Source organism: Alexandromys fortis, unplaced genomic scaffold (assembly GCF_014885135.2).
Source record: "Alexandromys fortis isolate MF-2015 unplaced genomic scaffold, M_Fortis_MF-2015_v1.1 scaffold_182, whole genome shotgun sequence".
Taxonomy (NCBI): Eukaryota; Metazoa; Chordata; class Mammalia; order Rodentia; family Cricetidae; genus Alexandromys; species Alexandromys fortis.
This window is the reverse complement of record NW_026068068.1, coordinates 2,293,942-2,321,360: the sequence shown is the minus strand read 5'-3', so window position 1 is coordinate 2,321,360 and position 27,419 is coordinate 2,293,942. Positions and strand designations below refer to the sequence as shown.

Genomic DNA, 27,419 nt, shown 5'->3' with positions numbered 1-27,419 from the left:
CTTGGCCTTCTCTTGTTTCAGCATTTTGTTTTTGAGGCATTTTCCCTATAGTGTCTAGAGCAGTTTTAAACTAGCTATTGTTGCAGTTAGGATAGAAATTGAAGTTACAAATTGTTTCCGTAAGTTGCTCGACTCAGGATTAGCTCAGGAGTGTGACTTTAATGGTACTTGATGTATAAAGTTTAGGGAAAAGTCTTATTAAAAAGGTCCTTATTAAAAAGTCTTATTTAAAAGGTCCTTATTAAACCTTTTGAATTATTTAAAGATGTCATGTGGTTAGTGAGAAGCGAAGCTGTAGGTAGTAAAATGTCACTGGCTTGAACAAATGATGACCATCTTGTTTTTAAAGCAGCTGTAGAAACAGTTGCTATTTCTTATGCATAGAATTAGATACATCTAAAGTACTTCAAAACCTAGTTCTGGTAAGTAGTAGAATCTTTTTGGGGAGCTGTCTTAACTGTACTTAGACTTATTTGATTCTGAGTTGGTAGAAACTTGCTTTGATTTTAGTACCTTTGATTTTTCAAATTTTGTTAAATAAAAATTTCTGTTCTGATATTTTAAGATTGGATATGCTTGTACTTTTTGAATGACCTTTTGCAAAATGAGGTGCAGAAAAATTAAGATGGGTTCTTTTTCCACAAAACTCAAGCCGATGAACACTTAAAAGTTGTCCATCGAGAGCCTACCCATTCATGAGAACCTGATTACATTTTTATCTCTTGCCTCTGCAGCACTGCCCAGTAGAACTTTGTGTGATGTTTGCATGCTGTGTCTGTCCTCTCCAGAGCTGTCCACTAGTTCTGCACAGTGGCTAGGCGTATAATACATGGTAAAAGTAGCATGACTGAGGAACTCAAGTCTAAGTTTTATTCAAGTAACCGCATTTAGCTAGTGGCTCTTACCTCGAATATTGTGTGTATATTGTCAGTGTTTTCAGTGTGATTCTTCACCTAAAATTTTAGCACCCAAGTATTTAAGTGATGGTTCCGTTTCCAGTCCTTACTCTGTACAGTTCCCGCTCATTCGAAAAACTACCTGGAGTGTTTGAGAACAGTGCCTGGTTTGGTGTTTTGGATAATAGTTTGCATTGTCAAAGTAGAAGTTATTTTATTTACATTTCACCTTGCCTGTTAAACATTAATGAATTGTGGTTCATGGCACTGAGCAGTTTATCCAGTGGGCTAGAGAAGTGGGCCAGTGCTTCTGCTCTCTAATTAATACTGTGCAATCCAGAAATTCTCTCTTACTAAATGTGAAGGTAATCCAGTATTCTGACACCCCAACTCCTGGAATGGTGCATTATAAACAATGGAAGATAAAGCTTTTAGGGGTAAAATTTGGGGGCAGAGGTAGAATCAACAGTGAGTCGGAAGGCAGAACTGGGAGCAGGTGGGGCTAAGCCAGTTAATACGAGCCCAATGTTTGGTTGACAGATAGCCATTTTAGTCACACTACACACAATACCCCAACGAACACTAATACTAGATATAGTTATTCCTATAGTTTTTACTTAGAGTTTGCATAGTTTAGGAGATCTGCTTATTAAGTGAAGTCTACACACGAAGACTTTCCTCTCTGCTGAAAGCCAACAATTTAAAATTTTGTTGATACTTTAAGAGATGGTTGTAGTATAAAGAGCAGAAGTAGACCAGATTTCCACAAGTTGAGTACAGTTAATTTAGGTTTAACTGTTGACAGTTTTATCCTGTTACCTAGCAAACTGGACAGTATTCTTTGACGGTTCCGAACATGGGAGCAATGTTCCAGAGTGGTTACAGTGAATCTAATGAAACTGCTTTGTTTTCATTAATTTCTTTTGTTTTTACTTTTAAAATACACTAGAAGCAGAACACTAAACACTTTATGAGAAGAGGGAGAACGCATGCCTACATCCCTTTTATAAGTGAGCCCTAGTTTAGAGTTAATACTTTGGGTTGCCATTTTCTCTTATTTCAAACCTTTTCCTTTCCAGAATTGTGGCGCTGAATTTATGGAAAAATACTTATTGTTAACATTCATAGGTTTATTAAATTAACATGTTATTTTACTTTTAATTGATACATAATTCATGTACATAGTTGTGGGGTCTAATGTGATATTGCAATACTCTACCCTGTGTATTGATTAGATCAGGGTGCTTATGTCATCACTTCAGACGTTTGTCATTTCTTTGTCTTGGGAACATTCAAAATTCTGTTTGCTACTCAATTACTCTCAGGCACTGCTCACCTACTGTGCTGCCGTTGGGTATTAGATGATACTCTAAGTGACTGTACCCACTTTCCTTGTTCCCAGCCTTGCCCTCAGCCTGCTAACTTTCCTCTTTTAGACACGATTCCACACAGTTCAGGGCTGCCTCAGACTCTCTAGGTAGCTAAAGCAGGCCGTGAGTGAGTGACCGCCCCTCATCACCTCCTCAGTGCTGGGACTGCAGATGTGAGCGCCTGCCCGAGGTACCCATGGATCCATGGGATCACGGTGCTAGCACTCTACCAGCTGAGCTACGTGCCTGGGCCCTCTGCTTATAAGTAAGAAAATGCTCTTGACAAATCTCAGCGCTTGGAAGAATTAATTACCTTTGACAGAATAACGGCCAGCTCATGGGCAAGACTGAACATCTCTTCTGGTTCAGGCTCCTTTGCCTTCTCAGGAAGTGGAAGAGGTCTGATATGGACGGGAGAGGAAGAATCAGACAAGATAAATCGAATGGACCCACATTTTGAAGCTGAAGAGCTTCACAATTTTTTGAAATGACAAGCTTTTTTCCTTTGCATATTGTTCAGAAAAATTGCTTTCTTTGCTCTTGTCTGAAAATTCTGATTTCTAGGCTAAGCATCCAGCATTTAATCAGTTAAGAGTGTAGTTATAATTAAAGACTTATGTACATAAGTATATACCCAATACATTATTTTCTTGTTGGGACGAATTCGATGGATAACAACTGAGTTTATGAACCTTTATTTGAGCCATGTTTGGTGGTTTGTACCTTTAATCCCAGTAGGGGTGGCAGAGTCAGGCAGAGCTTTTGAGATATGTTTTAGTTAAGTAAAAGTAGAAGTTTTTCCAATATTCTCACAATGCTTTCTAGTGTTTTTGTTTTGTTATAAACGTGAGCTAATGGGTACTATTGGTTTCTGCTTCAGTGATCAATCTGAGTGGTCCACACTGTCGTGCCATAAGCCTTTTGCTTGATTAAGTGGTTATTTGTCAATTTCAGTAGAAACTAAATTTTTATGCTGGTTTTCCCGTAAAGGAGGTTGAGACTTGATAAGATGTTGCTGACAATCCAAGAACTTGTCTCTTACATAATTCCTTTGCTTTATAGGGAATTAAGGTTTCAAACCTGGGGATGTAATATAAAGCCAGGAATGGAAAGGCCAGTTCTTAATGACTGTTTACATTTAATTTAAAAGTCCAAATTTAACTTAGTCGAATTAACTTTTTAACATCTACATTTTCTTCTGCATTACTCAAAGTAGAAAAGTGGCTTAAGGTTTAATACAGATAACAGATAGTATTTTTCCTTTTTTTTCTTTTAGAACTTCTTAAAACCATACCTGTATATATATATATATATATATATATATATATATATATATATATATATATTCCTCATACTTATGCTTTGTCGTTTCCTTTTCAGACAGTCAGTTATTCTGTTACTTTTTCACTAAAACCTTCAAATACCTTGAACTTCATCATAAGGGTCGTAAGTTCACGTTCTGAACTACCAGTTTGACCTTTAGCCTCCAGAAGTTTTTTTTTTTTCCATAGAAGATAAAAAATACTCCATGTAAAGCCACGTTAATTTACAAGGACATCTGTGCTGGCTTGCTTCATGTCATCTTGACAAAAGGTAGAGACATTTGAGAGGAGGGAACCTCAATTGAGAAAATGACTCCATAGGCTTGGGCTGCAGGCAGGACTGTAGGGCATTTTGTAGTTGGTGATTGGTGTGGGAGAGCTCAGTTCATTGTGGGTGCACCCACCCACACACTGCATCAGCCCCTGCCTTCAGGTTCCTGCCCTGCTTGAATTCCTGCCTTGACTTTTCTCAAAGGACTGTAACTCAAGATATATACGCCAAACAAACCCTTTCCTCTCCAAGTTGTCTTCATCACAGCAGTAGTAACCTTGTGAGGCCTTGGCAGGCAGAGGAGCTAAGAACACTTCTCATCTCCTTTTCAAATTATTTGTTTGGTTTTTAAATGACAAGGCCTCCCTGTGTAACTCAGGCTGGCCTCACACTCACTTTAAGCCCAGGTGGTCTTGAGTTTGTGATCCACCTCTCAGGAGTGCTGAGAGTCAAGTGTTTCTGGCTGTTTTCCAGTCTCTAATTTAGAGAGTATGAAGAAATATGTAAGGAATATTGGAACACGCATTAAGACAGATTGAAGAGAGATAGAAAAGGAAGCTAAGGGAGATGCCATGGGTAAATCTTGCAGAAATAACAGATTTACCAGGTGATAGCTTCGTAGTTGGAAAAGATCTTTGAGATTATAGCTTACAGTTGTGGCCTTTTCATATTGCTGTGAAAGTCTATTTTTAAAGGTATTTTATTTTACTATTTTAGGTGAAGACAGAAATGTGGGTCAGGTTCTCCAATGTTCCATTAAGTACTTTGGGGATGACTCATTAAAGATTGACAGTAAAGATTGAGGGGGGAACCAGATCTCAGACCATACATGCGTGCTTTTCTGCTCTGGGATGTACAAAATGTGTGCCATTTTTACTGCTGAGTGAATGAGCGAGTTGTGTCAAAGGAACTGGTACTTGGTGAGATAAAAGATTAATGAAATTGGCATTGCTCAGGTAACTTAGATATACTCAAGCCTTTCTCTCCCACCCTCATTCCTAGCCCTCTTTAGAAATGAAGGTACAAGTTCAGAAAGTTGAGTGACATGGATCTTCCAGCAGAGTACGCCATCTTGACTCCATTTGTTTTCCCACTATATTTCTAGCTTATACAAATCTTTTATTAGCACATGAGAAAATAAGACTGAAGTTAGGACTTAGAGAATTAGAATTATCTTGTTTGCCTTCTCACGGATAGACTGTCCCTATGTCACCTGGATATTCAGTGCTGGCATATTAAATAAAACATTGCTGAAAGATACAGCTCTCCGGGTCTGTTACTGAACTTAATGTAGGACCTAGATAGTGTTATTTTTCACTTCTTGGAAGTCTTAAGTTTAAGAGGACATGGGTCTCAGGTTGATACTCTCAGAATTCTAGATGAGGCTCGGGCAGGAGGTTTGTCATGAGTTTGAGGTCTACCTAGCTTACATAGTTAATTTCAGCCCACCTTGGACTACATAGAGACCCTATCTCAAAAAAATAAGAAATAAAAGAGTTTGTATCTAATAATATTAGTAAGTTCTATGTATGATCCTCAGGTCAAAGACATGTATCTTTTCTGAAACAATAGCTAGAAATGGATTAAAAAAAGATTTATTTATTTATTTATTTATTTATTACATGTACAGTGTTTAGCCTGCATGAATTCCAGCATACCAGAAGAGGGCAACAGATCTTGCTATAGATGATTGTGAGCCACCGTGTGATTGCTGGGAATTGGACTCAGGACTTCTGGAAGACCCAGTGCTCTTAATCTCTGAGCCATCTCTCCACCACTAGAAATGGTTTTTAAAAATGACAAAAGGACCTTGCTATGTAGCCCTGACTGGCCTTGAACTCATTAGAAAGCTCAGGCTGACCTCACCCTCCTCCCACTGCCTCCCTGGTCTAGTATTCCCTGGATGGGCCCACCATATATGAACATTTTAAAAAGTAGTACTTGTGGAGGAAGAAAGCAAGCATTTACGGTAGCTAATATGTGTTCTGTGCTGAGTTTGTATTCATAATATTAAAGCACAGACTATCATTTTATGGGTAGGTATTGTGTCCCTCCCTGACTGCCTCACTGAGCTTTAGTTGTTTGGGAACAAATACATAAGCAATAAGTGACTGCAAGGATAAGGCCACTGAGGAAGCCTGTCTTTAAATAGTCCGTGTTTCTCTTGCTGTGATGTAGAGCCTTACCAGTTGTTAAAGGTGTTTTTAAAACGTGGCATTAGTATGAGTTTCTGCTTTGCTAACGTTCTTAAAGTGTCATGCTGCTTTGTTTTCATTCTTCATCCTGTGCACTTGTCTCACACGGCGGTCTCAAGTGGCCACCCCAGTTTAGTTTGGGCTTACTATGGAGGTTTCAAACATCCACGTGGAGTTAATGTCAGTGGTGTCCTTCTGTCTTTGCTTTATTTTATGAGTTTGGAGATAGCATCATCCAGCCCAGGCTGTCCTGAAACTGGCTGTGTAGTGGAAGGTGGTATTGAACTTTTTAAAATTACATATAAAAGTTCCATTTATGAAGCGGGAGCATAGTGTATATGGAGAATGAGGACAGTTTGTGGGAGTCACTTCTCTCATCCTATCAGGAATAGAAAGAACTCAGGTCTTTGGGCTTGATGGCATCACCTATACTTGCTTAGCCATCGCCAGACCCAGCCTTAAATTCTTGATCCTCCTGCCTCTCATCTCAGGTGCTAGGAATACAGGCGTGCACCACCACACAAAGAATTATACTATATCTTAATTTCAATATGGTGGTAGCTTCTCAAAGACTCATAGATGGGTACACAATTGGATGAAAATTTCTTTGGTTGTCAACCATAGTAGCAGTGTCTACTGCCTAATAGATTCTATCCTTGATGCAGTGTAACTCCCCCCCCCCATTGCCTTTTAAGTACAGGACTGAAGGAATGGCCCTATTTACTGAATTAACAAATGAGAAAAGGCTGAAGGATAGCGCCAGTATGATAGGATATAGAATTGAGAGTCAGAGCGCTTAATAGGCTGGAAGCATCAGTGGGTAGATAAGTAAAGCAAGTAATATACTCCACTTACAGTAGGGGAATCATGTACCTACAGGATGAAAAGCCTGCCTTTAGCAACAGGACTAGTTACTGGCTTATCATGGCTTGAGTTAAAACTTTGTTTATAGACTGCTGCTGCACTGCTGTGTATGGTATTGGGTGGACATTTTATTGGGATGGTAATAAGCTGATGATCATAGCAAGGATTCCTGGGATGAAAACAGTTAATCCTAGCAATTGTCAGAGTGCAGGTTTTCACTGTTAAATAGGAACAAGCTACTGTCTTCAGTTCCTAAGGTGGAAGTGGTTCTGTTAGATTTGAGCATGGGAAACAGAATATGCTATGTCCCACCTTTCAGAGAAGAGCTGTACCAATAGAATGATTGGTTTCTTTAGGTAGTTATCTCGTCATTAAAGGCTGATTACCCATCAGTCAGAGCTTGTAGATTATGGAAGAATTGCTCACGCTATACAGAAAGTTTGATTGGATCTAATTCTAAAACCTAAGAGCATGGATATTTGGATGTGTGGTCCTATATTGGGTATGTCTGTTTAGCATATGACTGGAGCACACAGAAACTCTTAAACTTATGGTCCTTATAGCTAAGATCGGGAAGTTAGGGTGGCATTACCTTTATTGTGGTAGAAGTGGAGTGAGACCAGCTCTAGTCCAGTTCACAAGTATCTTTCTGCTCTCCTTTACTTTTTAGAATTCCTCTGTATTAGTTTTCTGTTAGTTGCTAATTTGATGAATGAGAAAGCATTAGTATCTTCACACATCTAGTGTAGTGTCCAACACTGAACTTGTAGTTCAGTATGAACAATGTGCTCACTCTTTTGTAACTGAATCAGGAAAACGGTTGGAAAAGCCAGGGTACTAATTGAGCCTTCACCCCATGAAGCGGTCACAGCGTTGTTTATTTACCTCCTGGACTCTGCAGATCCAGAATGTGTGCTTTCTTCTTAATTCCTTCCTTCCTTCCTTCCTTCCTTCCTTCCTTCCTTCCTTCCTTCCTTCCTTCCTTCCTTCCTTTTCTATTTTTTTTTTATGAACTCAAAATATCTACTAGGGAAGTTTTTTGTTTGTTTGTTTTAAACTTTCAGACCAAAGGACATTTTGAGTAAGGAAAAAAGGTGGTAAGTCAAATATATGAAGGTTCTTTTACCTCAGGCATAGTAATATGTTTAGGAAGGTAGGAAGTACTCTGTTCCCATTGACCAGAGAAGTGGGTTCTTGTAGTGGCTTTATTGTTGGTTCCTGCAGACACAGATAACAAGGCTAAGAGTTAAAACTTAGACTTTGCTTGGATACTGCTCTTCATTAATGGTTCCATTAGCTGTTACTAGGCAAACTTGTCGAATAGTGATAGACATCCATTCGTTTTCGTCATAGTGTTACATAGATGAGGCCAGATAATGTGTTTAGAAAGGGCTTTTATAGATTATAATCAAAACTATCTGTGTGAGGTTATGGCAAGCCCTCCACGGAGTACCATTCCCTAGAAGAGTTTGCTGTAGGTGTCAGTGCTTGGATTTCTATGAGTTGGAGTTTAAATGAAATTTGTAAAACAGAGATCAAAAAGCTTTGATCCAAATAGAACCAAGGCTACAGAGATAGGTATGACTACAAGTACAGGAGAAGCCATGCATTTCCCTGTAGTTAAGAAGTAAATGTCTGCTCTGCTTCAGCCTGTGAAGTATTCACTTTTCTGGAAAGGATGCTAGTGTCAGGGACATAAGACTAAGTACATGATACGCTTGAATGGATCTGCATCTGCTTGCAAGCTTGTACTTTTACATACTGGGTTTGGAAGTAGAGAACATATCGGGAGAGCTCAGAAATGGGCGAGACTGGGGAAGTGATGTATGCTGGCAAAGGTAGATACATATGGAACAAGAAAGCAAAGCTGTAAAGAGAGTAGGCCTCAGGGCTGAGGTTCTGCATGGACTGTTGGAGGTGAGTGGCACCATGTCATACGTGTCACTGTGACTGTGATAGTAGAATCTACCCAGCCAGATAATGAGTCCCTGGGTCCTTAGCAGAGTGCTCTCTTTGGCCCTCTTTGTGGACAGAGTGCATCTACCACACAGGGGAGTAGACTAGAAAACACATTTTATGACTTTGAATCCTGCTTTGGTTGGGAATTTCAGGCTAGTAGTAATATATTCTTGGCTACACACACTGACCTTGAGTTAATTTTAAAAATCATTCTACAAACCTTGCAAGAATATAAGTGAGATTTTTATATTTCCTTTTCATTAATAGTTACACAACACTACAAAGAATATGTTTTACATTTCATGACTGCCTTTATTAGAAATGACTTGTCATGTTTTTAAAAGATGAACATGTTCATTCTGTGGAGGAAATAACACTAAGGAATAACTTTAAGAAAGCCCAGTGACTGTAAGAATTATATACATAGAATTTCACAGTCTTTTTTTTTTTCCCCATTTAAACACTGCTTGGCCCATTAGCTCTAGCCCTTACTGGCTAATTCTGATATCTCGATCAACTGTGTAGCATCAGTCTTACCTGGAAGATTCTAGCCTATGTCCATCCTGGGTCAGAGTTCATTGCGTCTGCCTCAGAGGGCAGAGCTATCGCATCTGCCCGGGAGAGCGGAGCATGGTGTCTCCGCTCCAGAGAGCAGAGCTGTCGAGTCAGAGCTCACTTCCTCTTCCTCCCAGCATTCTGTTCTGTTTACTCCTCCCACCTATGTTTTAACCTATGAGCCCAAGCAGTTTCTTTATTACTTAACCAATGACCTTCCATCATTTCCCCTTTTGTTGTTTAAACAAAAAGGAAAGGCTTTAAGTTTAACATAGCAAAATTACATACAACAAAACAGTTATGAATTTCACAGTCTTTAACCTGCGTGTTCTCTTCTGTGACATGAGCTCAGTCAGCAGGGATGCTGTTCTTGCTTCTCACAGTAAACAAGGTGCATGCAGTGTCTGCCACTGTGGTGACACACCGTGGCTGGTGCAGGAGAAACACAGGTCAGCCCTCACGGGCTGTATTTTGTTCTGCTTAACTTTTGTTTTCTCATTCTTTGGTTCTTTGTAGGAGCTTTCGTTCTCTTCTGCTTTGCAGTGCTGGGAACCAAGTGCAAAGTCCCGAACTTAGTAGACAAGCACTCTGCTGACATCCATCCCAAGCCCAGGATTTGTTTTGTATGGATGTGTGCGTGTGCCTGGATGGAGATTGAGTTAGGCCTTATCTGGTATATGCTCGCCCACTGATCTAATAATACCCAATTTCTAGTGTTTTTAATAAATGACAAAATCAAGGCCAAGGAAGTTAAAATAATTTGCTGGTTGTTACAGAATTAGTGAATGAAGACACGGAAAAAGAACCCAAATTCTATCTAAGTTTTAAAACTTTTCTTGTGTGTTTTTCTTAAGAAATCTTTGACACCAGTGGAATTGTAGTTACCATGAGAGGGTTTAGAAATTTCTTCAGTCTTTTGATTATAAATTACCAGTGATAATTAATGAATTTACATTTTAAATAGATTGATACATCTAAACATACATACATATGTAGGGAGAGGGGTATGTATGTTTATTGTACATGTTTTATTTTGTATACTTTTGCCTTTGTATATACTCCTCTATACATTTATAGTCTTATACTTTGGCTCATTAAAACATTGATGAAAAATTTAAGGAGATTGCATTGTATGTGTATTTAAACCATATTTTATAATTAAAAATACCAACTCAGATTGGGATATTCATTAAAGATCAACTCACCACTTCACATTCCTGCCCTGCCCTTAAAATTACAAAGAAAACTCTGAAACCCAAGTACTCAGATGGCTTTCAGTGATGTTTAAATGAATCCGTGGCAGCTGTCTGCAGTGGTAGTGATAACTAAGTCACAAACTGAAAGAAAGTCACACATTTCCTTCATAATCAGTTTGGGATGAACAGTGGTAACTGGTATGTGTACGGGAGGGTCTCTGCCTTGAAACACTTGTGTACTGGTGGGAATAGGGTCTTGATGGCAGCGTTGTCCCCTGCCTCCTCCTGGTCCTCCTCCTCTTTTATTTGTTATTCATTTGAGAGAGGGTTCCCTATAGCCCAGTCTGGCTTCAAACTCCTGATCTTCCTCTCTCTACCTTTCAAGTACTGAGGTGGTATTATAGGTGTATGCTACCACCCATGTGGCTCTTTGATTTGGTTTGACTTTGGTAGAAGGTTCCTTTATTTAAGCATTTGTAATCTTAAGTAGCAGAGACATTTCACTTAGTGTTAAAATACTGTAATTTAAAGGTACAATGTGTATCAGGTTGAATTTCACTTTCTTTTACGAGGTCAGAAGGAAAATCATTGCTAGCTTGAAGTTTAACTGTGAATGAGGCCTATCAATATTTCAAGAAATTTTAAGATTTTGTTTTTGTTTTGGCAAATCTAATGTGTCTTGTTATTCTCCCTTAGAGAGTAGTTAGGCTTGAGTCATTGTCACAGACTCAGAATGCTTTAGGAAATGATTCATTCGCTAGCATCTTTGTAAATATGTCCATATCCAGCCCAAGGAATAGCAAATAGTGAGGGTGAGGTCCCCAAACCCTTGGCATTTAGTCCTTACCTATACCCTCTAACGTCCATGGTATCAGATACATCAAACATGATTGTTCAAAGACAGCCTACATTTTTGTTTCGATTTCCTTAGTTTTGGGCTCAGTTTCAATACCTATCTTTGAATGTGCTGTATAGCCAAGAGTTGTTTTGAATTTGTAATTCGCTACCACAGCCTCTGTAGTGCTGGAATTACTGGAGTATGTGATCTCACGAGGCACTAGCTGTGTTTTCAGACCAGGGACTGTGCTTGCTTAGAGCTGAGCTCTCTAGTTTGCAAGCAACAAGCCCCTGTGTCAGGAGCTACGGTCACAGTAACCTTTAGAGAGGTCACTAGTCCAGTATTGCTTTGTGGCCTTTACGGAAGCCAGGCCCAGTCTTGAAGGAATTTAGGGTGTTTCTTGTCCTTGCAGCTTTATCCTGAGTTCCTCATGACTAGGTATACTAAGGAACTTACCACATTGTTGTAAAATGTAGAAAGTTAGAGGCACACATCTTAGGTAGATCTTGGTTCTCACTTTAAAAGAAGTAAGTTTTTGCTTCCTCTTCTAGCTGTTAAAGACTGTCACAGCTGGTTTATAGCCTAAATGTTCTCCTCAGAGCAGGGTGCTGTTTTGATTTGCTAGAATTTTGTGATTTTCTGGTAGAAGCAGGAGCATGGAGAGTTACTGTGGCCTTACAACTGCTCACACAAACGAAGTGTAATCCTGGACTCTAACTGAACCTTGGCAAGACAGTGAAATCCTGGATTACATTAAAGCCAATGAATGCTTAAATAAAATGGCTTCCTGTGAGACTACTTTCCAGAAATGGAGTAGTTATAACATATGGAGATTGTAGTTTAAAACTTTTTAGTTATAATTTTTACTCATTTTTAATTGACAGATAAAATAGCTTGTATTATTCATGTACAACATGAAGGTTTATTAATTAATTAATTAATTAAAGATTTCTGCCTTTTCCCCACTGCCACCTCCCCTTTCCCTCCCCCTCCCCCAATTAAGTCCCCCTCCCTCATCAGCCCAAAGAGCAATCAGGGTTCCCTGCCCTGTGGGAAGTCCAAGGACCACCCACCTCCATCCAGGTCTAGTAAGGTGAGCATCCAAACTGCCTAGGCTCCCACAAAACCAATACGTGCAGTAGGATCAAAAACCCATTGCCATTGTTCTTGGGGTCTCAGTAGTCCTCATTGTCCGCTATGTTCAGGGAGACCGGTTTTAACCCAGGCTTTTTCAGACCCAGGCCAGCTGGCCTTGGTGAGTTCCCGATAGAACATCCCCATTGTCTCAGTGTGTGGGTGCCCCCCCCATTGCGGTCCTGAGTTCCTTGCTCGTGCTCTCTCTCCTTCTGCTCCTGATTTGGACCTTGAGATTTCAGTCCGGTGCTCCAATGTGGGTCTCTGTCTCTGTGTCTGTCTCCTTTCATCGCCTGATGAAGGTTAATATTCAGGAGGATGCCTATATGTTTTTCTTTGGGTTCTCCTTCTTATTTAGCTTCTCTNTTTGGGTCTGGCTTACCTCACTCAGGATAGTGTTTTCTATTTCCATCCATTTGCCTGCAGACTTCAAGAAGTCCTTGTTTTTTACTGCTGAGTAGTACTCTAATATATATATATTCCATACTTTCTTCATCCATTCTTCATTTGAAGGGCATCTAGGTTGTTTCCAGGTTGTAGCTATTACAAACAATGCTGCTCTGAACCAACATGAAGTTTTGAACCATTTGTATATTGTGCTGTGGCTAAATATATTATAGTTAATTAGAAACTACATTAATTACCTCATATAATTATTTTAGTGGTGAGGATGCTTAATATTATTCCCACTCTGTGAAGCAGTTTTAAGTACTTTATTTGCTTGGATTTCATTTTGTAGGTTAATCCAAATTTATAGAAACACATTTTAAACTATTTAATTAACAATGATTGCTGAGAAATAAAAGCTATTTTGTAAATATACATCAAAGGTTATGTTGAGGTCTAGCACACCGCTGTTATAGAAACTTAAAGAAAAAATTGTTAGTATCCCACTTCCACATACTCCTAGTAAAAGATTTGTGTTTTATTAGTTATTAACGTGTTTTCATTAGGTTAGTCACACCTATTACAGTAAAATCATTGAGCAATTAAAATTAATCTTTGGTGATCGGGAATGACTATCTTTATTTCTATGTAGTTTGTAGATTCAGGTTAAGCTGAAGGCATGTTGTGCTGCTGGTCCCCTGTTCTGCCAGTTACTGTCTGGCATGTGGTGGGGTCTGCTGTGCTCCTTGACTGTCCTTATAAACAGCTGTGAATGAAGAGTATGTCTACTTAGCAGATAGTCATTCTCCAGGAGTTACTGAGCACTATATGTAAAAATATTTTTTTGTAAATGCCAGAGCATTAAATAGATGTCTTATTACTATTATGTTTTCCTTTCCTCTTCTGAATTAATGTGTGTTTTTAGTATTCCTGTTAGATGGTGATCTAAATTCATAACTGGAGTGATAATATATAGCAAACATTAAAGATATATTTTTGTTACTTACCTTAAGTAGTAGTATTTCACTTGGATTTTAATAAATAAAACTTTATTATTATTTATTAGGATGAGAAAAGTAAAGCAGCCATACTGGCCAGCCTTATAGACCATGCAGCAATAACACACACCTTTAATCCCAGTAGCCACACTAGAAATCGGGCAGTGCAGTCCTTTAATGCCAGCCCTAGAGAGAAATATAAGACAGGAGGAGACAGCTCTCAGGCTCAGTCTCATTTTGAGATTCCTGGATGTAGGATCGCCATTTCAGACTGAGATAGAGGTTAGAACCAGTAGCTGACTGTTTTGCTTTTTAGACCTTAAGGTTGAACTCCAATTTCTCTCTCTGAGTTTTTATTAATTGTGGATTCACTGAAGTAGGTGTGTTAAGCATATGTTTGTGTATTCTGAGGTTTTGCTTTCTGGGACCCTACTGGCCCTGGAGTGGCTGCCTCTCCTATAGTTAGCCAAGTTTGTAGAGATGGTAGTTATCCTGCCAGTGTAATTTCCAGTACAAATAAATCTGTACCCTGATTACTCCCCCCTTATGAATTTACACATGTGTGGGTATGTGGAGGCCAGAGCTTCAACCTCAGAAGCTAGTTTTCAAGAGCCGTCACACTTTTAAAAGGTTCATTCATCTTTATTTTATATATTTGAGTGTTTTGTTTGTATGTATGCATAGGTATAGTGTGTTTCTGCTGCCTGCAAAGTCTGAAAGAGGAAGCTGGGATTCCTTGTAACTAAAGTCACAATGGTTTGAGTTGTGTGTGAGTGCTGGGTACTGAACCCAGGTCCCTCTGCACGACAGCAAGTGTTCTTAACAACTGAACCAACTCTGCAACCCCAGGATATTTCATTTTGTTTGTGTGTGTGTCTATGAGATGAATGTTTGCATATGTGCAGGTATGTGTAGATGCCAGAGGAGATGGTGGATGTCCTGCTTGTGTCCCTCTGCCTTATTCCCCTGAGATAGGGTCTCACTAAAGCGAGGCCCGTGCTGCTAGCCAGCAAACCCCAATGTTCCTACGCCCTTCCCACAACATACATACTGCTGGGGTTATAGGTACTCCTGACCACACCTGCTTTTTCATGGGTGCTAGGATTCAAGCTCACATTCTTGTACTTGGATAGCAAGCACTTTTACCCACTGATTTATCTGCAGTCCCTTCTACCTTGTTTATTGAATTAAGATCTCAAAATGATACTTTGCTATCTGGATCCTCACTGGCCATGGTAGGACTGCCCCTGCAGCAATTTAGCCAGGCATTTGGGGCCACTGATCCACATAGGCTGGGCAGTCAGCGAACTCTAGTATTTTCTTGCTCTGTCTCCCCTGTGCTGGGATTGCAAGCAAAGGCTACTGTCTCCAGCATTTACATGTCCAGGTGCTGGGGTATAACTTGGGTTCTTATGCTGAGTAGCAAGGGCTTCATCATCTGAGCTGTCTTTTTTACGATGCTCCACCAGATGGCTAGGAAGGAGCAGCATCCGTGGTCTAGAGCCCTTTAAATTAGTCAAGCAAGCAGATTCTAATTCTTCTACCCTGTCCTACAAGCTCCTTTCTGCAGATACCACCCTAAAGCTCTTTCCCACAATTTGTCCTCTTCTACTTCCTGGTGTTCACCCATTGCTGCCCCCTGTGCATCCTCTCAAATCCATGGCAGGGTTTCTGCTCATTTTCCTGTAAACTGTAAGTAACAAACTCTTCAGTGGCTGTTTTCTGTCAACAAGATTATTTTGAATCATTATAATATTGTTTTGTTTTTAAAGCTATTCTTAGTCAAAACATTTTATAACTAAGAAATAGTATTAAGTAGAGTTAAGGGATTTTTTTTTTGAAGGTATCTGAATTGAATCAGGTTGCTGAGGGGTGTGTATGTAAGCCAATATGTACATGCATGCAGTCGTGACATTCTGCCAAAGTGCATGATGCCACCCAACCACGCACTGAACACCGTGACTGCAGGAGGGTATGGAGGACAAAGTGTTTTACCTCCTAGCAGACAAGCACAGAAAGTGGGAACTGGGAAGCAATATTACCTGCATATGTTACCATCTCCCAACAATCGCCAGAACCCAGAATAGTCCCATCAGCAGGGGAACAAGTAAACAAACATGTAAGGTACATTTTAGACTCAAACTCCAGTGTGTTACCTGTGTTTCAGCTGACTTTACTTAATAAGAACAACAAAAACTAAAGCCCATATTAGGTGTGTTTTATCCAAATCAAATCTTTAGTTGTTGGCAATGTCAAGACAATGCAGCTTTTAGTCCTTCAGGCTCAAAGGTACATTCAAGTATTAGAAGCTTTTCTTTAGGAAAAAAAAAATTAATTGTAGGCAAATTGTGCCAGTTTCTCTCCTTCTTAGGGAAATAGTGTCTGGGGATAGCGATTTAGCTGTCAAATTTAAACCAATATATAGAATAGTTTCTCCATCTAGAAAAGTTAAACTTCAATTTTAATATGCTTATTTAAATTTTATATCATATATTCTATTTAATGACAGACCCCAGTATGTCCCTTAGCTACCTGCTATAGTACCCTGCTTTTAAAATGATTTTATTGTTTTATTCTGTTTTCAGCAGTAGATTTGCAAACATAGAAACTTATAACAGTCATTAAGCCAGTAGACATTGTTCTGCATTTTGACTCTGTAAAATTGTTTGAGAGAGAGAGAGACAGACAGACAGACAGACAGACAGAGTGGGGGAACGGCATGGTGTGCATGTGAAGGTCAGAGGACAGTGTGGCAGAGTTGTTACTTACCTTCTGCTCTGTTGAGACGACGTCTCTGGTTGTTCGGCTATTGCAGGCATGTTCCAGACTAGCTGGCCTGCAATACAAACTTCCAGGACATTTCTCCTGTTTTTGCCTGCTGTGTTGCCTTCAGAATGCTGGATTTGCTGATGCATACCTCCACACCTTGCTTTTTACATGGCTTCTGGGGACTGAACTCGGGTTATCAGACTTGCTCAGATAGCAGATTTTATTTGCTGAGTCATCTCCACAGCCCCATGTTCGTTTTTTGATAAATTGTGCCAAGCAGTTGTATTATGAATAGAGATATTAGGAGGGAGAATTGTTGATAAGGGAGGCCAGTGGATTATAATAAAAAATAAGTCTTTGGGAAGATGACTCAGTTGGTAAAGTACTTGTCAAGCAATCATGAGAACTAAGTTCAGATCTCCGTCACCCATGTAAAAAGTTGGGCATGGTCATTCTATAAAGACAGTCAAACCCTAAGAGCTGGCTGTCCAGGCAGTCTTGCCAAACAGTGAAAAGGTTAAGGTGGAGAGTTGTTGAGAACACATTTGCACACTCAAGCATGAACACATTCAGCACGTATCCCAAAATGACCACGGAATGCTGTGTAACTGGTGTTTTTTTTCTTCTTTGCTCTGTCTGGGAGGGGCACCCATAATATTAAAAGATAAATGCAAGAGCGGAGGGGGGCTTTATGTATTTTATATTGCTGGCTCTTTATGTAAATTGGGATCCTTGGTTGGTTTTCCACATCTCAAGAAATGAAGATAATGAAGCCTGAGAAGTGGTTTCCATGTTGACATTTAAGATTGTTCATGTCCATGAAAAACTGAAAAATTGTCATTATGTTGAAAGTTGGACTAGGTTAAACTGATGTGTTCTTCATTGATGCTTAAATGGGTTATAAGTTAGCAAGAAAAGGTGTTAAATCTTTGCCAGTGAAAATCTTGGTTATACTATATCAGCATGTTCTTCTAGAATTTCATATTGCCTTCTCAGTTGCCTGGCATTTCCTTAATGAGAGAAACTTCTCTGTTTCTCTGAATGAAAGTAATTTTTAACAAAACATTAAGTAAACACTTGAGAAAACCATGTATGTTCAGCACTGGTCTGATGACCTGGGAAACTGTAGTGGAGCTAGGCTGCTTCTACCCCATTGCCTTTCTTTTTCCTTAACTGTATTAAATGAAGTGCTCCTTAGTGAGTTTTTTGCTCAGTGAGTTTTGTTGTTGTTGTTTTTAATAGCACAACTTTGAATCATGAACTAATGACACAGAATAATCTGAGTATGTTTGTTTGTTCGGGGTAACTCAGTTTATTTGTTTGTTTGTTTGTTTTAATCTTCTACTCCATTTGTCTGTCTCCAGCTCTCACACTTGGTCTCCATAATACCAGAGATACTTACTGAAGCAAGGCTCAGTGGGTAAAGTGCTTACATGTTCAGAAGGCTTCAGTTGAGTCCCCCAGAATCCATGTTAAGGCCAGGAGTAAAGGCATGCAGTTGTCATCCCAGCATGGGCGAGTGTTGTTGGGACTTCCCTCACCAGGACAGGAGGGTTCCTGGGGCTTGATGGCCAGCCAGTCTAGCTTTCTTGAGCTCCAGGCAGATGAAAGAATTGGACTCCAAAAATAAGATAGAGGGCTCCTGAGGACCAACACCTGAGGTTGGCCTCTTGCCTGCACACGTACACAGATGAATATGCACACAGCTATACAACAACAATAAAAAATCTTACATTAATAATACATGTCTGCTTTATATTGAATATGGGTTTTGTAACTGCCAATAAAAGTTACAATAAATGACTACATTTTTCTTGTGTTTTCTTATTGCACTTGGCTTTCCTACTCCAATAGTATATATTCACTTGGACTGTCATAGAAGATGGTTTAAAATCCTTTATTTAAAACTATAAAAATTTGTATGTAATACCAATCTTATAACATTCCCCAAAAGAACTTAATAATTTCAGATTTCTGTATCTCTTCTTATTTTTTTAAAAACATTTATTATGTATACAGTGTTCTGCCTGCATACCAGAAGAGGGCACCAGACCTCATTATAGATGGGTGTAAGCCACCAGGTGGTTGCTGGGAATTGAACTCGGAGCCTTTGGAAGAGCAGTCAGTGCTCTTAACCTCTGAGCCATTTCTCCAGCCCTCTATTTTAGATACATGTAGCATTTACTACAATATAAATAGAGTGCTGGTGAAATAATAAAGTTGTGTACATCAAATGAGATGTAATCCCAACTCCCTCCCTCTCCTTCCTCCCGCCTCTTGTTGTTTCCCCTTTATAGCATGTGCTGCTGCCTTCCGCCTTCCCAGTCTCTATCCTGTCTTATTGCATGGTTCTCTTTCTAACTTCCTGGCTTCTCCTCATACTAATTCCACTTAAGCATATATTTAATCTTTAGAAATAGGATCCACATGGAGAGAACATGAGATGTTTATCAAGACTGAGCTACCTCACTTAGTGATAATATTCCTGCTCTCACTATTTCCATGTAAATATGAATTCATTTTTCTTTATAGCTGAATAAAATTCCAGTGTGTGTATGTACTTTATTTTCATTATCCATTCATCTTTTGGTAAATCAAGCTTCAATAAACATGGATGGATGTACAAGTATCTCTGTAGTATGTCAGACTTCTTTGGGTATATACCTAGGTATATTATAGCTGAGTTGTGTGGTATATCTACTTTTGGGTTTTGGACAGAGTCTTCATTTGATTCTCTTAATGGATATAAAATCCAGCGCCCGCCACCCTCACCAGCACAGGTTGTGTCTTGTGATTATAGTTCCACTGGGGGATGGGATCTCTGAGGAGTTCTATCTGTGTTTCTCTGGTGGCTAATATTTGAACCCTTACACTTCATCTGGAGAACTGTATGGTTTCTTAAATGAACTATAATGCCAGTATCACGGGTTTTTTTTGAAAGTTTATTGTAATGAAGAAATTTAAAAATACTTCAGAATTTGAGTTGAAAAGGAAATGTAGCTATCCATAGAAAGGATGAAGCTTGATAACAGATAGTTTTACAGTAAAGGTCATGCCTTTCTTTGAGGATCTCTTCATACTGTTTAGATTAGTCTGATCCATCACCTTTACACATGGTTCTTTTGTCCAGGTTAAGTACTGTAAGGACAACATTCACACTGAGCTCATCGGGAAAGTGAGCAAAGCCTTTTCTTTGCCTGTTTTTACCCTTCCAGAATAAGCCAAATGCTATTTGTATCCAAGAGAAAAATACTAGCTATCTGATGGTTTCCTCCAAATGTTCATCCTCTTCCATTCTGAGAGGAAGCGAGAGGAGCTGGCCACAGCCGAGCCCTGCATTGCACAGTGGAATGTGCTGTGTGGTGTTTATGGCAGAAGTAATTCCTTTGAGTTGTTAGAGAAAATTTGTGGCTACTTCACTTACACTTGCAAGTAGAAAGCAAGCGTCTTCCTGGTCATTCCATTTGCTGTTTGGAGATGCATCTTAAAATAGCCGTCTCTGTGAGGTTAGATTATGCTCCATGACAAGGAACAGTGTTGGACTAGACTCTCTTGGCCCTAAACTGTGCATCTATTTTAAGAGATGACCCTAAGAACTGACAGAGTATACTGTACCCTCTTAACCCCGAGTGCCAGTTCTGTATTTCCAGGGCTGGAAAGATCACCTAGAAACATCTATGGAATTAAGGCCTGTTAGGAATTCTTAAACCTATCTATATGAGTTGCCTGTTTCCTTGTAATTTCATTAAAATACATATTAATGTATTTGTGTGCTTATGGAGAGATATGTGTAGACATAGAAATCATGTTTTTTCATGTACTTTGAGAACAAAAAAAATCCAAAGAGTTATTAGATGATTAGTATAATAAAATTAACTGCCTTTGCTCATATTATCTGTGATTATACCAGTTTGCTATTCTCTTCTTGTTTTACCCCTTTAATAGCCAGTGTCCTTGGTTGCTGTCTTTTGCTGCTTGCTGTCTCTCAAACACATGTGCTTTGTGATTATTTCTTATATTCCCATTAAGAACATGCATCGTTAAGACCTGAGTCCTTTTGTTTTTATTAAGTTCCTGCTGTATAACCAGCACTGAACTAAAGACTCGCTGCTTCTGCATCCTGTGTGCTGGGATTACAGACATGTCCATCCTGTCCAATTAAAGTCAAATTATGAGACAGTGGAGGTGTACACCTTTGCCTTCTAGAAAGCTTATATTCTACTGTATAGGAGTAATCTACGATAGCAGATACGAAAATCGTAATGAATGACGAATGCTAGTGATTCTGAATTAAGAGTAGAGCAAAGCCACTGAATTCCAGGGCAGAAATAAAGGTTACGTGAAACTTGAACTGATGCTCTGAGGAGGCCCTAATGAGCAGAGTCTAGAAGGAAGGGATTGTAAGTTGAAGAGACAGCAGGTACAAAGGACAAGGAAGTAGGTGTGCGTTTGGCAGAACAGTCAGAGAATGAAGATGGCAGTGTGGATAGAAGTCCAGATTTCAAATGACAGGAAGATGGGTGGTAAATCACAGAGGATATGGTAAATGTGTATGGGTTTGAGGGGTGAGAGAAGGTAAATACATTCAGAAAGTGGTTTATCATCTAGTACATACGGAGAAACCAGTATCTGGGCCATATATATAACTTAGATATCAGTAAAAAGAAATCAAACCTTGTAGCCAATAGCATGTTAAGAAGTATTCGTAAAAGTAAGCCTGACCATCTGAGTTTGATGCTGGAACACCTCTCTCTCTCTCTCTCTCTCTCTCTCTCTCTCTCTCTCTCTCTCTGNCTCTCTCTCTCTCTCTCTCTCTCTCTCTCTCTCTCACACACACACACACACACACACATTTAAATGTAAATTTTGTTTTGTTTTTTGAGACAGGATTTCTCTGTAACAGCCCTGGCTGTCTTGGAACTCACTTTGTATATCAGGTTGGCCTCGAACTCACAGAGATCCATCTGCTTCTGCCTCCTGAGTGCTGGGATTAAAGGCATGTGCCACCACGCCTGGATTAAATGTAAAATTTTTAAGAAATGGCATTTAGAAAAAAAAGAAGCTAGAACAAGCTTGAGTTCTGGTGTTTGTGATCCTAAAGAGTAGTCTAGCATCCCCCTGAAACAGCTCGGTTTACCTTGGAGATTGGCTGTCAGAAAGTCAGCATTCTGGATTTAGAAGGCATCTTCATAGAGATGGTGGTGGGATGGGAAGGTGACAAGGGGCACAGTTGGAAGTGCTGAAGGATGAGAACCTGAATGAGGGCTCCGCTCATTCTCTGAGCAACAGAAGGAAAAACTTAAGCCATGACAAATGGAAACTTGTCTGGCAGAAGTAAAGAACAGAATGATATACCGGTTATGGTTATGCCTGTTTCAACAGCAATGCACGTTCACTCAGGATTGTGCTCACTCAGGGTTTCTTCTGCTGTCTCTCTCTACGTATGTGCATGTATTTTGTGATACGTGTGTGCATGTGCACATGCATGTGTGCAGGTACATATGTGTGTTCATTTGTATAAGCCAGAGGACAACCTCGGGTGTCATCCTCAGAAAGGGTGTCCACCTCCTTTGAGACAGGGTCTCATTGGCCTACAGCCCACTCATAAGACAAGACAAAGAGATCCTCCTGTGTTTACCCCACTAACACTGGAGATTACAAGTATGCACGACCATGCCTGGTATGTTTACCTGGGTTCTAGGGATTGAACTCTGGTCTTCCCTTACTATGTAAGCCATCCTGGGAGCCCTGTGGTACATTTTTACCACCACAGAAACTTCAGCAGGATGATTCTACTCCATAAAGCTTAAGAATCCTAGCCAAACCTTCAGCTACTGAAAGAGGATGATTGAGAGTTTGCAAGTATATGATATACTTCAGAGAGTTTCAAGACAGAGAAGGTGATACTTTGGGGCTGACACAGAAAGGCTTTGGAGTGATTGTGTTTATTCATCTCATAGTATTGAGCTTGTTAGGTGCAGGTGTTGCAGTAGCTACAGAAACTGGTGTGAGAGAGAGCTTTCTAGCATACATGTTTGGTGGGGATGCTGAGATTCTAGTTATAAAGATAGTGTGATGATGCCTTCAAACGCAAAAACCTGTGAGAACATAGGAGTCTCGCATGTAAGCATTGAGGGTATTTGTGTGGCTAGAGATTAGTCATATCGACAGAGAAAGAACCTTCGTGGTCAAAGGATAGATCCATTTAATAACATGATGTCATCAGGGCATTAAGGATAGTACTCTGGTACTCGTTATGATCTTGACAATGAGGATCAGGCCATGAGAATTCTTCTCTTAACAGGAGGAGTTTAAAATCTATCTTTAAAGGTCACCTTCAGTCTTCCTTTTGTGGAATATTTGTCATGATATTTAGATTGTAGGTGGCTCAATATGGACCATGGCTGAGAGGAGGCTGTACTTCTTTAAAGAAGTTGAAATAAGTAGAAACAATTAGAAGTAAAAAAGGAGTGTCTTTGTTTTGACTCTGTGTGTGTGTGCACTTGCATCCATTTTGTAGGTGTGTTTGTATGTGTGTATACACATGTGCACATTTTCATGTAAAAGCCAGAGGTGTTGGTGGTAGATATTTTCTTCAGTTGCTCTTTTCTTTATTTTTTGAGACACTATTTCACTGAACCCAAAGCTCGCTGATTCGGTAGACTGGCTGGCCAGTGAGTGCCAGTGGTCTGCCTGTCTTCCCCACCCTACCACCCACAAGCTAGGGTTTATGTATATGTAGCCAAAGTCATGCCTGGCTTTTTACGTGGGTGCTTTCCTTCCTAGTTTAGGGATATTCTGAGGAGGAATGTCTTTAGACATCTGCTTTGATAGGCAGGTAATATGCCTAGAGATATTTTGTGTCTCCAAGCCTCAAATAGTATCCCCAATTCTCAAGGAAAGAATGTAGCCGTTTTGAAAAAAGAATTCACAGCTCTGGATTATGGCTAACCTAGATTCATATCTGTGTTTTACTACTCAGGGTAGTAAATGTGTACAAATTTGGAAAATCTGTATATTTTCCCCGTGCTTTAGAAGAGAGCATTTCATGATTAAATATAATATGTTGAATTTCATTCCCACAATTTAGTTAGCTCCTTAAGCATGAATGACATATTGCAGCTCTTCTCTGGATTGAATGGGAGGGGGGTGACATAGCTTAACAATGGTCTCCCTTCTCTAATCTAGATCATTTAAATTGATTAAGACCCTTCCTGTTTTTCCTCCAACACTAATGATATATATAATATATAATAATGATATATTGAGCTGGAATTGGCTATGTAGGCCGGGCTGGCCTTGAACCCATTATCCTCCTGCCTCAGCATCCACTCCTGGAATACAGCTATACATCATAGGCACATACCATCATGCTGGGCTCCTGGAGGATTTTCTGCTTCTTATCTCTTCAGTCTTTTAAACTTTAAATCCTTAGCAGAGTGCTACATTGGGTTTAGGCTTTTAAATGCGTCCTTATCATTGTTCTCTATTGTAAATCACTTTATGTAGCTTAGCTGCGCTTTGTGCATTGTTTTATTGTGCATGTTTTAAGTGCCTCATTATTCTTACACGTAAGTGTTTTAGATCAGATTTTATTTTGCTAGAGCGTTAAACATCAAACATAAACAGGTACTCAGAAGCTTTTCAAATGAATAAATCTCACTTGTAGATTGCATTCTTATGTTCATCAGCTTTTCATTATTATAAAAATGCCTGAAATAATGAAATTACAGACAGAAAACACTAAAATAAGTCACAGTTCTAGAGGCTTCACCCTTTGCCTTTAGGGGTAGGAAGAGTTTAGCACACCTTACTGGACACGCTACAACAAAGCCATCCACACCAGAGCCGGGACAACGGCAGGCAACGAGAGAAGCCAGGATCAATAATCTCCTTCCAGGAGTATTCTTCTGCCTCATTAAAAACTTCATCTAGGTCTTACATTAGTGAATGCTTTTCTTCTGTCATGGCCTTTATCATGGCATGCTGCATGACCACAGGCCCAGAAACACCATGGACTAAAGCGTCTGGATCTGTGAGTCAAAATAAAACCTCCTCTCTCAAGTTAGGATCTCAGATACCTTTCCACTGTGCAAAAGAGTCTTAAAAACCTCAGGTGCTGTTTTCTTTGTTTTTTACTCCCCCACCACAGAATCTCGCTAACCCTTTATGCTTTTCTAAGTTGCCAAAGCCTGTTCTCAGCTGTATATTGCTGTCTTTGAAAGGCCTTAACCCAGTAGCTTTTTACTATTACAGGAATCATACAATGTACCTTTTTAAAACTTTCATTTGTTCCCTTTGGGCCATGGTTGATTGTAGAGCTATAATTGAGAGCATTCAATTGTTGTGAGTAATGGAAGACTGAGATGTGGGGTAGAAGAATGTGTCACACAAGAGCCACTACAGGAAACAGGAGCTCCCTGAATGTAGCCATGAGTAGAGTAGAGGAAAGCCAAGAGGAGAAGATGTCAGTCGGCAGCTGTGCATGTGGTGGAAATACTGGCATGTGGGGCTCACGGACTGGGGAGAACTAGACATGCAATAGGGATGTTGTTGCAAGGATCAAAACTGATAAAAGCTGATAAGGGTCTGCCTGTCCTAATTTCTAGTAGGGCAGAGAATGTTGACAGATAGATATTTTGAAGAGGTATCTCAAGGGGACTATGGACCAACATAAGCAATTTGTATGGTAAAATAAAGATGTCTCTGGAGTTGGCTTTTTCATATCTACTTTGTGAAATTGGGTGTTTTCCATACCCCTAAAAACCTGAATATTCAAATCTGAAGATGGGGACAGCAATAATAAGTTCACTGGGATGTTAGTATGCAAAACGTGGAAAATTTTCTTACCTCACAGTAGGTATTAAATGATAGCTTCTGTTGTAGGAGATGGAAAAATAGAGGGGAGGTGGGAAGTACTTCCAGATTTCCTATTTGGACAGTCAAAAGAGCTAGGTTAACTTGTCTGGTTTTTCGACAGCTTGCCTCTGAGGAATCTGTTTGGGAATGCTTCCTGACGAGTGACAGACAGGTGTCTCCTAGGAGATACCTGAGTAGAAGGGATGGAATTGGGAAGCATTAGCTTATGCCGACAGTAAATGTGAAAGTGGGTGAGAACAGTCTCCGGGGAGAAACTAAGAAAGCAGAACCCTAGAGAGCAGCAGGGAGTGTCAGGGAAGCTTAGTGAGGACAGTGAGCTGGAGTGGTCAGAATGAAGTGAGAGAAGCACAGGAAAGTGGGAGGGGCCGGGAATCGAGTACAGTTACAAACAGATGAATTGTCAGTTACTTCTGCCATGATATTTACCAGTGACAGGAGACATACCTAGTGAATAGTTTGCGAAGAGAACGAGTGGTAAAGAACAAAGAAAGCAGGTAAGTCTGTAAGAATGTGGGTTTAAATGCTGGTCCAAAGATAAACCGAGAGAAGGGACATTTCTGACCAGTTGAAAGCCCAGAGAGTAGAGTCAGATGGAGTGATAAGCAGCGCAGATGAAGCATAGCGACCGTGTAACGTCTTGCATCGTCATTGGAAGAAAGTCTGTGAGCAGAAATGAGGTCCATGTGGTGGAATAGTTTGCATGTTCACTACTGCAGTCAACCGTGGACAGCGAGCATGGAAGGGCTCTGTTCAGAATAGCACCCTGGCTTAGGTAGGGTCTGTTGCTGAGACACCAGAACTACGGCAGCTCTCATAAAGCAGGATATTTAATTGGGGTGGCTCACATTTTCAGAAGATTAGTTCATTATCGGTAAGCTATGACATGTAGACAGATGTGCTGAAGAAGGATCTGAGAGCCCTACATCTTGACCTGCAGGCAACAGGTCTGTTCATCACACTGGGTGTAGTTTGAGCTAAGCTAAGGAGACCTCAAAGCCTATGCCTACAGTGACACACTTCCTCCAGCAAAGCCACACCTCCTAATATTGTCATTCCCTCAAACACACAGAGGTCCACCTGCCTCTGCCTCCTGAGTACTGGAATTAAAGGTTTACAGCACTACCTGACTCTTTTATGGAATATTTAAAACTTGTAAATACTCAAGGTACAATGAGGCATAGTAATTATGCTTTGTATTTGTATATTGGCTTATAATATAAGATTTTACATATGAAAACCCAACTTGATCATCAAAAGTGTCCCCTTTTCTTTCTGAGTGGTGGGGGCTAGCAGTGGGGATTGAATGTTTGGGGAAGCAAGCCCTTTCATCTCCAGCCCCCAGAATAGTGTGTGTGTGTGTGTGTGTGTGTGTGTGTGTGAGAGAGAGAGAGAGAGAGAGAGAGAGAGAGAGAGAGAGAGAGAGAGTGGGGGACAACAGAGACAGACAATCAGAGAGGAGCAGGCAGGCAGGCAGGCACGCGTGCGTGCATGCACACAAAGACACACACACACACACACACCCTTCTCTCACGGTAACACTGGCTGGCCTGGAACTTGCTAAATAGACCAGCCTGGCATCCCACTCACAGAGATCTGTTTCCCTAATGCTAAAATTAAAGATATGCACCACAGTACTTGGCAGAAATGATTCTTGAAGTTGGTAAGAGACATGAATTTTAGGGAGGTCCAGGTGACTGCTTTGGGATAAGAACACAGAGTCCCTGAGTGTACAGTGTTGACTTCACAGCTGTGGTCTCACTTGGGTCACTTTACCTTATGTACTTA

At 40.1% G+C, this 27,419-nt stretch overlaps 1 protein-coding gene across 1 annotated transcript in view; it reads left to right on the top strand.

The window, feature by feature from the left end:
* Positions 1–27,419, top strand: part of Sp4 (Sp4 transcription factor) — a 58,311-nt gene that overhangs the window by 3,120 nt on the left and 27,772 nt on the right. The gene's annotated exons all lie outside the window — the stretch shown is intronic.